This window comes from Alligator mississippiensis, chromosome 1 (genome assembly GCF_030867095.1).
Source record: "Alligator mississippiensis isolate rAllMis1 chromosome 1, rAllMis1, whole genome shotgun sequence".
Classification (NCBI taxonomy): domain Eukaryota; kingdom Metazoa; phylum Chordata; order Crocodylia; family Alligatoridae; genus Alligator; species Alligator mississippiensis.
Window position 1 is genome coordinate 75,566,340 of NC_081824.1, and position 14,941 is coordinate 75,581,280.

The window sequence follows — 14,941 nt, forward strand, 5'->3', positions numbered from 1 at the left end:
TTTTAAGGCATTTATTTTGATTTTTATCAGTTTAAATTTTCAGGGTTGCACAAAATTAGGGTTGTACAGAGCAGACAATTTATCGATGACAGCATACGATTATTATAGTGCAGGTTAACTGCCCGCTGTGACAAATGCAACTACTGTAAGACTGCTGCCAACTGAGTGGCAGAGCTGCCATCAGTCCCAGCTCTGCTCACTAGTAGCTTCTTTGTCCATTTTGTCACTTCCCCTTCATTTGCAGTCCACTGAGGTTTCTGGGAGTTGCAATCCAAACTGCAGTCAGCATGGTTCTGCTCCCCCCTGTCATCACATGCTCTATCAGCCATATTTTTTCTTATGTTCCCTTTCTGTGAATTTTGATTGTTTAACAGTGGAAATATTTTTTGTGGGTCTGTAAGTGTGAGGTGAAATTGATGTTTATCAACATTTACCAATAAAAATCAAATCCTGCCAAGCCTACTTATGCAGCAGCAATCGGAGGAGGAGGGGATGGGGGTAGATGGGAAGGCTGAACATGACTGACATGGGAAGCTCATGCAGCCCATGTCATATGCGGCTCCATGCCCACAACCAGTGCAGCATGTGGCTGCCAGCACTCTGAAGTTAGACATCCCTGATTTGGTTGATTTGCTGTTTATGGCCTCAGGCAGATCATGTAACCTTTTTGTGCATTAATTTGTTCATCTGTAAAATGGGTGGAATAATTATCTGCCTCATAAGGCGAGGGAAGTCTTAAATTATTTACAGTTAAGTTTTTACTACTTAGTAAGGCTAAACTCCCCAGAACACTTGCTAAATAAATAATGCTGTAATCTGTTGCAGAAGCAGTTGCCCCCACTATTCTGTGCAGATCCCCGCTGAAGTTAGTAGGGCATCCAGTGATCCCAAGGTCTCTGCTCATTCTAGACATGTAGGATTGTGACCTTGGTTTATGATAGTGTTCTGTAATCCTTAGATAACACAAAAACAAAGTATTAGTCTTTAAATGTGTTACAAAATAAGCTAGATACCAGTCATAGAAAGATTGTTGAGGTAAATGTTATTGCTGTTATACTTGGGCATAGCTCCAGTATGGCCAAAAATGTAAAAGAATATTTTACAGAGAAAAATGGTAACTCAGGAGCCAAAATCATCCCATGCTCTTTTGGAAAAGGACTTTTTCTTCCCAAGAATGCAGAGGCAACTTCCTTTGAAAGTTTCTTGCAAATTATTGCCTACAGTATACAAAAATAACTTCATATCTTAAGTCTTTTTCTGCTAGTCTTTCCAGTAATACACAAAGCATAATACTAAAGTAAAGAAGTATTTGGAGCTTTAAAATTATGAACCAAAACCCAATGAGCCTGAAACTAGTTTAGATATCTACATGCATACATATATACATATACAATATGTATATGTGTGTGTACATGTATATCTACACAAGTTTCAGGTCATTGGGTTTTAGTTCATAATCTGAAAGCTCCAAATACACAACGCATAATACTAAAGTAATATCAATGGAATGGCTAGCAGAAGAGGACTTAAGAAATGAATATATTTTTGTATAATGCAGACAGTAATTTGTGGGGGGGAAGAGAGAGAGAGTGTGTGTGTACGCACACGCACATTATATAAATACATACATGCTGTGTGTGTGTGTATATGTATATACACACATACATACTTTTAATAATATTTGATTATGTGAAAGTCTAATGGGTTGATATTCATGTAAATCAAGGAACTTTCGATTTAAAATAACCCTAGGAATTATTAATAATATATCAAATTTTTTACTCCTATAAAGTATTCTTAATGATTAAGCCCCCACAAAAATGACCTGATGAATCTTAATATTAAACTGATCAATGCTAAATACATCATAAAATTTAAACTTCCCTGTCTAAGCAGTAAAAGCTTTTTGTTCAACTTATACCAATTTGTTGTATATAAAAGTTCAATAATGCTTCTCTTTCCTGCTTATTCATACAGTTTATTTATGACATACTTATGGTAACTACTAACTAGAAGGAAACCAAATAAATACAAAAGTATACGTTGTCAGTCATATGGTTTTTAGAGGGAACAGTGTGTAAAATTTGAAAAAGAACAGTTACGCAAGGTGACAGTTCTAATAACGTTCACTGATGTGGTTAGATGTAGAAGATTGGCATAAAATTCAAGGATCAGCATTTTATGAATTGCTTATGTCTGCACTCTTAACTCTCTAAAGTAATTCTAAACATTTTAAAACCACTCTAGGATTAAACTAGTTTTAATAGGCGTTACTTGGCCAGTGTAGATGGGATGGGGCCTTTCACACAGCTAAATCACTTTGTCCAGGCCACTACCACTTTTCATCTTAGTTATTGCAACATTTTTTTCTTTTGCCTTGAAAAACACAATATTGTACCACACCACATCAATTTAGAATGTTGCTAAAAAAATCTTATTTTTTTCTAGTTCATTGCTTTAATCATGTCATTCGTCCACTGGCTTCCTGTTCTTTTTTTAATTAAGTGTAAGAAGTGTAGAAAGGGAAGGGCCTCTGTCAGAGAGGCCAGTTAAAACTGAATTCAAGTTTCATAGATTCATAGATGTAGGGTTGGAAGGGACCTAAGTAGATCATCAAGTCCAACCCCCTGCATTGGGCAGGAGAGAATACTGGGCTCATATGACCCCAGCTAGGTAATTATCAAGCCTCCTCTTAAAGACTCCCAAGGTAGGAGCCAGCACCACTTCTCTTGGAAGTTGGTTCCAGATCCTAGTCGCCCTGACTGTGAAGTAGTGCCTTCTAATGTCCAGCCTGAACCTACAACTTAAGACCATTATTCCTTGTTGCTGTGGGAGGCGCTCGGGGGAACAGGGTCTCCCATTCCCTGCTGATAAGTTTATAGACGGCCACCAGGTCCCCTGTTCTCTTGTGAAGGCTGAACAGGTTTAGGTCCCATAGCCTCTCCTTGTAGGGTCTGCCCTGCTGTCCCCGGATCATGTGCGTGGCCCCCCTAGACTCTCTCAATGGTGGCCACATCCCGCCTAAAGTGCGGCGCCCAGAACTGGATGCAGTACTCCAACTGTGGCCTGACCAGCGTTGCATACATGGGGAGGATCACCTCCTTGGCTCTGCTCGTGATGCATCTGTGGATGCATGACAGGGTGCAATTAGCCTCACTGACTGCATCCTCACATTGGCAGCCCATGTTCATTTTGGAATCGATAATGACTCCAAGATCCCTTTCTGTCACTGTGTTGATGAGAAGGGAGTTCCCCAGCCTATAGGTATGCTGCTGGTTCTTAATGCCCAAGTGCAGTACCCTGCATTTGTCAGTATTAAATTCCATCCTATTCTCATTCGCTCACCCCTGTAATCTGTCCAGCTCCAGCTGTATTCTGTCCCTCCCTTCTAGTGTGCCCACCTCGCCCCAAATCTTGGTGTAATCAGCAAATTTGAACAGCGTGCTTTTCACCCCCTCATCTAAATCACTAATAAAGAAATTGAACAGTGCAGGCCCAAGGCCCGAGCCCTGGGGGACTCCGCTGCCCACATCTCTCCAGGTCGAATCTGACCTGTTCACCACCACTCTCTGGGTGTGGCCCCTCAGCCAATTTGCGATCCATCTGACTGTGTAGGCATCAGTGCCAGAGTCCCCTAGCTTTTTAATGAGAATGGGGTGGGAGACAGTGTCAAAGGCCTTCCTGAAGTCCAGAAAGACTACATCCACTGCAACACCCGCATCTAATGATTTTGTGACCTGATTGTAGAAGGCAGTCAGGTTGGTCTGACAGGAGGCAGAGGAGACAGGGGGGCAAGGAGAAAGGCTACAGACCCCCACACCAAGGGGAAGAAATAGATTCGAGGCTCCTGAGGCAGCTCTCGGAGACCATAAAAGCTAAAGAGACGGTAGTTATGGGGGACCTAAACTACCCAGACATCTGCTGGGAGACGCAGACGGCAAAGTCCCACCGTTCACGCAGGTTTCTAACCTGTGTACAGGACCTCCACCTGACACAGGAGGTACATGGTCCCACTAGGGGGAATGCCATACTGGATCTGGTATTGGCAACGGGGGATGACATGGTAGGGGACCTCCAGATCGGTAGCCATCTGGGGGACAGCGATCACTTAATAATAGAATTCACCATAAGACGTCGAGTGGGTAAGGTAACTAGTAGGGTGAAAGTGCTAGACTTTAGGAAAGCTGATTTCAATGAACTCAGGTGATTAGTCAAGGATGCACTGCAGAGTAGGAGATTTGAAGTGATGGGACCCCAAGAAGGGTGGCTGTGCCTTAAGGAAACGATCCTTCGGACACAAAGCGAGATGATCCCAATGCAAGGAAAAAGAGGGAAAGGGGCCAGGAGGCTTCCTTGGCTGACCAGAGAAATCCAGGGCAGCCTAAGGGCCAAAAGGGGAGCACATAAAAAGTGGAAACAGGGAGAGATTACCAAAGAGGAGTATACCTCCTCTGCTCGCGCTTGTAGGGAGGCAGTTAGATGAGCCAGAGCTACCATGGAGCTGAGGATGGCATCCCAAGTAAAGGACAACAAGAAATTGTTTTTTAGATACATAGGGAGTGAAAGGAAGGCCCAGGGAGGAATAGGACCCCTGCTAAATGGGCAGAAGCAATTGGTGACAGACAGGGGGGACAAGGCTGAACTCCTCAACGAGTTCTTTGCCTCAGTGTTCCTAAGCGAGGGGCACGACAAGTCTCTCACTGGGGTTGTAGAGAGGCAGCAGCAAGGCGCCAGACTACCATGCGTAGACCCTGAGATGGTGCAGAGTCACTTGGAAGAACTGGATACCTTTAAGTTGGCAGGCCTGGATGAGCTCCATCCGAGGGTGCTGAAGGCACTGGCCGACATCATTGCAGAGCCACTGGCGGGAATATTTGAACGCTCATGGCGCACGGGCCAAGTCCCGGAGGACTGGAAAAGGGCTAACGTGGTCCCCATTTTCAAAAAGGGGAGGAAGGAGGACCCGGGCAACTATAGGCCAGTCAGTCTCACCTCCATCCTTGGTAAAGTCTTTGAAAAAATTATCAAGGCTCACATTTGTGAGAGCCCGGCAGGGCAAATTATGCTGAGGGGAAACCAGCACGGGTTTGTGGCGGGCAGATCGTGCCTGACCAATCTAGTCTCTTTCTATGACCAGGTTACGAAACGCCTGGACACAGGAGGAGGGGTGGATGTCGTATACTTAGACTTCAGGAAGGCCTTCGATACGGTATCCCACCCCATACTGGTGAACAAGTTAAGAGGCTGTGATGTGGATGACTACACAGTCCGGTGGGTGGCGAATTGGCTAGAGGGTCGCACCCAGAGAGTCGTGGTGAATGGGTCGGTTTCGACCTGGAAGGGTGTGGGCAGTGGGGTCCCGCAGGGCTTGGTCCTTGGACCAATACTCTTTAATGTCTTCATCAGTGACTTGGACGCGGGAGTCAAATGTACTCTGTCCAAGTTTGCAGATGACACAAAGCTATGGGGAGAAGTGGACACGCCGGAGGGCAGGGAACAGCTGCAGGCAGACCTGGATAGGTTGGACAAGTGGGCAGAAAACAACAGGGTGCAGTTCAACAAGGAGAAATGCAAAGTGCTGCACCTAGGGAGGAAAAATGTCCAGCATACCTACAGCCTAGGGAATGACCTGCTGGGTGGCACAGAGGTGGAAAGGGATCTTGGAGTCCTAGTGGACTCCAAGATGAACATGAGCCGGCAGTGTGACGAAGCCATCAGAAAAGCCAATGACACTTTATCGTGCATCAGCAGATGCATGACGAATAGATCCAAGGAGGTGATACTTCCCCTCTATAGGGCGCTGGTCAGACCGCAGTTGGAGTACTGTGTGCAATTCTGGGCGCCGCACTTCAAGAAGGATGCGGATAACCTGGAGAGGATCCAGAGAAGGGCAACTCGTATGGTCAAGGGCCTGCAGACCAAGCCCTACGAGGAGAGACTAGAGAAACTGGACCTTTTCAGCCTCCGCAAGAGAAGGTTGAGAGGCGACCTTGTGGCTGCCTATAAGTTCATCACGGGGGCACAGAAGGGAATTGGTGAGTATTTATTCACCAAGGCGCCCCCGGGGATTACAAGAAACAATGGCCACAAGCTAGCAGAGAGCAGATTTAGATTGAACATTAGGAAGAACTTCTTCACAGTTCGAGTGGCCAAGGTCTGGAACGGGCTCCCAAGGGAGGTGGTGCTCTCCCCTACCCTGGGGGTCTTCAAGAGGAGGTTAGATGAGTATCTAGCTGGGGTCATCTAGACCCAGCACTCTTTCCTGCCTATGCAGGGGGTCAGACTCGATGATCTATTGAGGTCCCTTCCGACCCTAACATCTGTGAATCTATGACCTGCCCCTAATGAACCCATGCTGGTTGCCCTGAGCATCATCCCCCCTACTGGTCCTTCACAGATGTGCTCCTGGATAATTTTCTCAAAGAGCTTCCCCAGGATCGAAGTGGGACTAATGGGCCTATAGTTGCCTGGTTCCTCCCTCCTCCCTTTTTTGAAAATGGGGACCACATTGGCCTTCTTCCAGACTTCTGGCACCTGGCCAGAGTACCACAAGTGCTCGTAAAGCCATGCCAGGGACCCTGCAATAACCCCTGCCAATTCCCTCAGCATCCTGGGGTGGAGAACATCTGGACCTGCTGATTTGAACACGTCCAGCCCCTACAGAAGTTATCTAACTTGGTCCTCCCTGACCCCAGGCCTGGCACAGTCTCTCCTGAGTCCATCCTGAATCCCGGTGGGGGTGTCCTGGTCCGTGCACAAAAAAATAGAGGCAAAGAATTTGTTTCAAAGGTCCCTGTTTAGCCTCTGCCCTATAAGATTGTTTTAATTGAAAATCTACTTTTTAAATTTCTTTTCTGGATTTTACAGAAAAAATAAATGAAAGTTCTTCACCATTCCCTGTATCTTTTAAGTACTTAAAAGTTCTTCTCTCTACCAAAACAAAGTCCCCATCTCTGAATATAACTCAAATATGTGAGGCAGCTGTGAGCACTCTGGGAATCTTCCATCCAGTGCAAAGAAAGAGTGGTTTACTGTCACTTTGGTGTCCGAACCATCTCCAATATTTAATTGTAGAAAAATAGGGCTTGGTGGGATGTCAGGAAGTCATCTAGTCCAATCCCCTGCTCAAGGCAGGATCATGCCTATCTAAACTATTACAGAAGAGTGTTAAGGGGCAGAACGAGGAGTGATCATCTTAAATTTCAAGAAAGGAAAATTTAGGTTGGATATTAGGAAGAACTTCCTAACTAGAGAGTGGGTAAGCACTGGAACAGATTCCCTAAGGAGGTTGTGGAGTCTCCATCCTTGGAAGTTTTTAAGAACAGGTTAGATAAACATTTTTATCAATCCCCCTCAGTCTTCCTGTCTCCAGACTAAATAATCCCATTTCTTCCAACTTTCCTTGTAAATCATGTTTTCTAGACTGTCCTTTTTGTTGCTCTCCACTCTACTTTTTCGCATGTCTTTCTTGAATTGGTGTGCCCCCTAACTGGACACAGCACTCTAAGTGAGGCCTCATCCAGTATTGAGTTCTGACAGGATACAAAGGTTTTCCTAAGTATCATCTTAACTGTAGTGAATTTATCATGGCAGAACAGGCTGCTGTAGATCAATCAAAATGATTAAGAATCTTTATGGAATTGAGCTTCATATTTATAAGAACTTTTCTAAGTACTAGGTACAGTATTTATTACACTCATTAATAGATGCAAATGTAACACAACTATTTGTATTAATTAGGACTAGGCAGGGAAATTGAGGGGCTTAACAAAGCTTGGTGAATCGGCACTATTATGGCAGATGAAATGCAATGTGTGAGTTAGTACATATCAAAAAGCAATCATTGAAATATTCCTGCATATTAGTGGGTTTTACATCAATTGCAGACGGACAGAAGTAAGACCTGCACTTCACTGTATAGCTGTAATAAGAAGCTAGACAAAAATAAGAAATGTATAAAGAATGGGGTCAAGAATAATATAGCAGCTTTCTGTAAATTAGTGACGTTGCTGTCACTTAGAATATTCTGTTCAATTCTGGTGATCCTGTCTGAAAAAGATAGTAAAAATAAAAAGGGCCCCAAGAGAGGCAACAATAAAATTATTGATCAGGTTATGGGATAGAGGAGAGTTCCATCAGTGGAGAGATTGAAAAGACTGTAACTGTTTGCTTGATAGCGAGTATGAATTAGAGATGACGTGAGAGAGAGAGACACAAAATAAGAAATGCTATGAAGAAGATCAATCAAAAGCAGTCCCACATATCCTTTTTCATAATGCAGGAGTGGAAGAGTATTCAGTGGCATTGAAAACAAGACTTTTAAAATTGACGTAAGGAAATTCCTTTTTACAGATCATATACGTAATCTCTGGAAATTTTTGATACACAGAGAGTACAGTAGAATTCTGGACAGCCACATTAATTGGGAAGGACCCCTGTGCAGTTATGAAAATGTGGCTGATCAGTAAATACTCTGTAACTGTTAACTCTGTATGCTTCTATGCAAGCGTAGCAAAACTGGTCCCACTATTATCCCTTTCCATTCAGGGTTACATTTATAGAAATTCAGCTCACTTGTATTACTATGGGAGCATGCAGATGTTAACAGTTACTGTGTCATAGCTGATGTGAACTCTAGAGCAGCAACTCCCTCTCCCTTTTTGAAAAGGTTAAAAGGAAAGAAACTTAATTGCAGAAACAACACACAGTTGATTGGAGTGTAGTTGTGTGGCACCCTGCTGTAATTGAAAGAAGGTGAGACGCTGGTATGGATGATAAAGACATCTGCAGTATATTAGACAAGATTAATAAAGGAGAAACTCCTACTTTGGAACATAAACCAACTTCAGACTGACATAGTTAAGAGATTTCTTCTGCAGTCATGTTATCCCCTGAGGGTCCTATCTTCATCTGAAGCAGCTAGTACAAGTTATTGTTAGAGACAGGACACTGGACTACATGAACCATTGATCCATTATGGTAATTTGTTTGTATTTTCTGAAGGCTACTCTGGACCACTTCATTACTGGTTACTTTTACTGAACACCTGAGGTTTGACAGATAATACAAATCTTACAACGAGAAAACTTGCTGGCTTTTTATAACTAGAATATACTTACTTTTTTTACATTCTGAATCCAGTCAAAGGATATAGAAGTAGAATTTGCTGGCCCATTGTCTCCTTTCAAGAAGTTGTTACTGAGAACAGAGGTATCCTGTTCCTTCCAAAAAAATTCAGATTTTGTTGTAAACTGTTCTAATAGTATTTTTGCAGTATAAAAATGTATTTAGTTTTCTGAGCAACTAACCGTGGAAATATAGGACCATATGCCCATTGCTAGGAAACTTGTGAAGCCTAGCAACTTTTGTGTAACCAGGTCCAAGCAAGTGATATTCATTTAACAATCCATGTTGTAGCAGCCAGAAAGTGCTAGGGAGAAGTCTATAGTCTGGTTTATGAGTTAGAATTTAACAAAAAAATCTCTATATAAAGAGGTTCATCTCTCTCTCTTATGGGTTTGTTTGTCACATTTACTCTCAAACTAGAAAGATGCTGACAACTGTTATCATTCAGAAGCCATAAAAATATTGTTCACTCACATCCCTGTCTTCTGTGCTACAGATTTCGAGTTTCTTAAACTAAGACAGTTTAAGAAACAAATATCTTCTGTAATTCCACACTAACAGAGAAGATACCGAATTGCTACAATATTTTTTTGTCAGTAGCTTTTCCCCAGGAAAATAACCATCTATTACTTCAATAACCTCTTCTGCAGATGGGTTACTGCTGAGAGGAGGAACATAAACATATAAATTATCTGGCAGGGTATTTACCAACTCAGCAGTCAACCAAAAAGAGATCCATAAACTCTGTGTGTAGCCAAGCAAAAGATTTTTCTTTCTACAGTTCATGGAGGAGACAAAAACCAAAAAACCCCGTGGCCTCTTTGTAGGGCTACCTGACAGAACATTTGCATTTTGTTCCCAAAGTAAGTTTTATTATATTTTATTTATGTCTATGTGCCAAAGCATACAAACAGTTTTCCTGATGAAATAGGAGTTACTGAGCTTCCCAACAACAGCTCCAAGCTATGTAAAGCCTAGAGGAGAACTTGAAGAAGAAGCCCAGTTTGGTTGATGCAGCAGCATAGAAAAGAGGACAAACCTTTAATCCCATACTCCTGTAGAGAGATGTGATTTGAGGACTGAGCCTGCCCAGATAATACAGATTGCCTGAAAGTTCTTAGAGGAAGGTGTTCTGGACTCTGAACAAAACCCACAAAGATGTTTTTTGGTGGCTCCTCAGGGGTCATTGATTCTCATGGATGACAAGACAGTGGGCGTGTCTATATGTGCTTTTTAATGCACATTAGCCTATTTTAATGTGCATTAAAGCACTGCAAAAAAGTGCACACTTGCTAATGCGCATTAAAATAGACTAATGCACCTTTTTTTTAAGTACTTTGCAATGGAGGTACTAAATTGAATGCACATTAGCAATAGCTCATTAATGAACTTGTAGACATGCCCAGTGAGTAAGCACAGGGCCCTGCTACACCCAGCAGAGTGCTATAGAGCAGCGTTTCTCAATCCGTGGGTTGTGACCTAAAAGTGGGTCACAAGAATATGTCAAAAGGGTCACAAACAAATTTTAAAAATGGATTCTCCTTTAAAGGAGAAAAACAAACACAGGAAACCGTGGCGTTTCCCTTGCAGGCTGGCAGAGTTTCAGCCTGTGAGGGACTGCTTGGGGCCCTCCCATGCCCCCCCACACTGTGGGGGCTGGGGCCTGTGAGTGGCAGGTAGCAGGTCAGGAGTGAGGGGCACTGGGTTGGGGCTGGCCACTAATATTTACAAATAGGTCCTGGTACAAAAAAGGTTGAGAACCACTGCTATAGAGGAACTAAACCGCTGACAGTCATGTTTAGGTCTTAGAATGAGAGCCCTCCTTTAAGTAAATGGTGACCTGAGTTTATTATTGTCCAGGATATAAATGGTTCTTAGTAACTATTACATCTGCTACAACAGTGATATAGTACCTAAGTTACCTTAAGATCCCTGCAAGGGTACTCCACCATGTTAGCACTGCTGGGTGTGTAAACATGATTCACAAGATAAACCTAGTGATTTCAAGTGGGAATCTAGAGTGTTATAAACCATTCTGTCATTCTGTGGTCTTTTGTTCTTTGCAACAGAAGAATACATCTATTCTTTTTCTGTAGTCAAAACATGAGTGAAAACTGAGAGCTGGTATTTTCCAAGGGGGCCCCTAAGTTTAAAAAAAAAAGTTGAGAACTTCTGTGCTAGAAGGTTTGGTAGTTGCATGTAAGAACACTGAATCATCAATCATTTCCTCAGTTCATTTCTCCATCTTACACAATGTATAGGTTGCATAAAACTAGACACAGCTTTTTTTCCATTGGACCAGCTTTTAATTATTATTTTATCACCAGGAGTCCTTATCATGGACCAGGCCTATTAGGGAACAGCATAGAAAAAAGCACAAAGGTGCTTGTAGGAAAATTTAACTTGTGGGTGATGGAAAGTTGCATCATGGACTGATGGAAATTATGAGTTGTTTTATTCATCCTGAATACGGAGATATAATGGGTGGAATGAAACCAATCATGCTTGAAAGAGAAGGCATGCATCTTATGTTTGATGCAATAGAAAAGAATGAACCACCTGAGGACTGCAGAGTAAAAGCCAATATCATCAAAAAAAATAGGTTAGGAGAATTACCTTTTGCAGCAGCATGCTGAGTGGACATGAGCTGGACAAGCACTATATTAAATAGTTTAAAAGAGAAACTAACTGAAAAGCAGTCCAGCAGCATCAGATAGGATCAGTCAGTGTTCTTAAATTGTCTCTCGTAAACATTCACATATACAAACTGAGATTCTCCCCCATAAAGTAAAGGGGGAGAATAAGACCTTCATTGTAAAATATGTATGCTAGATTGTCATAGCAGATAATTACTGGAACTGGACTACTTTGAGATGCTAAGGAAATGCCAGTCTCCTTGTCTGTGATTTAGGGAAATATCCATCCATCCATCCATCCATCCATCCATGCATCCATCCATCACAATAATACCAACATTCAGTCTCTGCCATTTGCTCTTGGAATAAATAGCAGGAAGGATGTTAAAGACTTTTTGTCCTGCTGAATAAAAAAAAAAAAAATATTCTTGTACCTCAAACTACAGAACATTATCCATTAGAAAGAAGCGATTTGGCTTTTTGTCCATCAGGCACAAGGCATTTCTTGTTATAATTATAGCTGTACAGGGGAGATAGTCTATGGTAATAGAAAAAACACTCTGGGATGTACTTCAGCCTACACTGTTGACTTCTCTTGATAGGATTGTATAGTTGAGTATTAAGAATGAGCCCTAAGGCCAAACTATTTTTTTTTAAGTTTTAATAAAAACAAAGCAATATTTCTTAGCACTGAGCATTTCTGGATTATTCTGTGTCTGTTCAGCATTTTTTTTCTGGCTCTAAGCCTGTCACAAAGTGTGGAATTGGATCATAATTTCTCTAGAACTCTGCAGTGTTTAGATCTAAGAATTTGATTCAGATTCCATCTCTGCTTTTTGCATTGGTGCAATGCAACCAGTTCTGACTCTGTTACTAGTGTTAAGTTGCTTAATGTTTTGAAAATAATGCTTTAATAGTTTAAAAATTGGTATAACAGAATAGCCAAAAAATTAGTAGTAGTGCCTTCAGTGAGGAGCAGAACCCTGCCATTGCTACTTAAAGCCAGATCAGATTCTGGTTCTGTTGCACCAAGTTGTGGAACCTCATGCCTATATCCGTACTGCGTCCTTGGTATTCTTGGAGAGGTATTCCCTTGAGCATGTCCTGCTCTCCTGCATGTATATAGCAAACCTACTACCACGATTGAAATTTCCATTTCTGGTGCATTTGAGTGTTGTGGGAGGGTACCCTAGAGTAGCTTCACCACCACAGTCCAGGTTTGGCACATGTGAATGTGAGCTGGTGGGCAGGGGTATTTAAAATTGGCCCATAGTGCATGAGGTACTTCTCTCTGTGAGTAAAGATGGCAAAACCTAATAACTGATGATAAACTTACTTCATGTTATATGCAAGTATCCCATAGTCAGGGACCTACTGAAATCTGGCATTGCCTGCAAAATTGGGCAATGCCTATGAAATCTGCAAAACCCCTTTCTGAAAATAAAATGCTGGCTCCTGGGGTGGGGGGACTGCCAGCACAAAGGGGAGCCCAAGACGGCTGCCATTCCCACCCAGTGTGGCCGATCGGCTGAAATGGCTGGTTGTCACATGGCCCTACCTCTCTCCAATTGGTAATGAGGAGCAGGGCTGCATGATGGACAGCCTTCGCAACCAATTAGTGCTGAGGGGCACGGCCACATGATGGACAGTTCTTGTAACCAGTCAGAAGTGGGGGGAATCAAATTAATTTAGAATTGAATTACCCACATGGCTCTCTGTAGAAATGTTTAAGTTTGTGTCACCTTTGAAGTGAAGAAAGAACTTTGAAAACACGGTGTACTCAGTTTAAGTGCTTAGCTTCAGCACTGAAAAAGGCCATGCTCCAATCTAGAGTATACACTGTTCCAAACCTAATTTAAACAATGTTCACTACTGCACTATGCTGTCAGTGCTGCGATATTAGCAGCCCTGAAACTTGACTAGGTCTCGTCATTTTCAAGGCTTCTAATCCTGGTTTCAAGGCTGCTATTAGAAGCTTTGAAAATGAGGAGAGAGAGCAGCCCTGGAACTGACTGGCTTCTTTAATTTTCCAGGCTTCTAATTGTTGCCCTTTGACAGTTGCTTCCCCTTCAGGTTTCTACACAGGGGACAACAGGGTTACAGAGTAGACAATGGGGCTGAAAGATGCTGTCCACTTCAGCAAGTTATGTATTTAATTGATATGCAGTGTTTGTTATAATAGAAGCAATAGGCAACAAATTGGGACTGGCATTATGTTATGCAGTTAAATTAATTATGTGTTGACCCAGTATGTGTATAAGTACAGTATACTATCATCTTAAAATCTTAAATTTCCCTTGGTGCCATCCATCCACACTGGTTTCACTGAATTTGCATATACTTCAGCATACTCAGACAGAAAGAGTGCTCTTTTATTTGAACATCCAACACAAACCAGTGGCATACATGCATGGGGTAAATCTGCTTCTAATAGGCCTTTTCAGGGTGGGGATGGTGGAATGGATTTTTGCAATCTTAGACATAATTGATTCCTGAGCATCTCGAGAACAAAGCATGACTAAGCTTCACTTAGGGATTCTAATAAGATAGGGCTGGCTGAAAGACATTTACTGAGGGTGAGATCTTCAATCATGTTTGGTCCTTTTTATGCCTAGAAAATGGGCCAAAGCAATTTAAAGAGGTCCTAAGAGACTTGTTCCTAGCCAGCATACTTCAGTGTACCTGGACATGCTGAAATAGCCAACCATCTGAGGACCCCACCAGTCTTAACGGAGGTGATGCATGAGGTAGGATGAGTATGTTGGGGTCAATAATGCAATATGAAGCATTGCAAAGTCTCCATGTAGCAGGGCAACTTGGGGGTTGCCATAACTAAGGCAGACTCCAGTGGTGATGTGTAGAGGGCACACATGCACCCCCTGAGAGCGCTGGTGCATGCCCTGACAGCCAGCATTCCCCGCTTGGGCAGTGGGGCAGACGATAGAGCTGGTGCCCACACAAGAGCGCCAGCCAGGAAGTGGTGGCACCAGGAGAACTGATCCCGGCCAACTGATCCCTGACGGAAACAGCCAATCAGAGTGCTCCAAGCGTGGGGAGTGCTGCCACGATTCTGAAGCTGTGCCAAGGACCAGGCAGAGGGTGGGGGAGTCAAGGCCAGCAACACTGGCCTCCATTCCCCCACCCTGCTCCCTGCAAGAGACAGAACAGCAGCAGCATGG

General features: G+C 42.9%; 1 protein-coding gene across 2 annotated transcripts in view; it reads left to right on the forward strand.

Annotated features, from left to right (window-relative positions):
- The window catches only part of ORC3 (origin recognition complex subunit 3), an 89,230-nt gene that overhangs the window by 44,820 nt on the left and 29,469 nt on the right, over positions 1-14,941 (forward strand). The window lies entirely within an intron of this gene.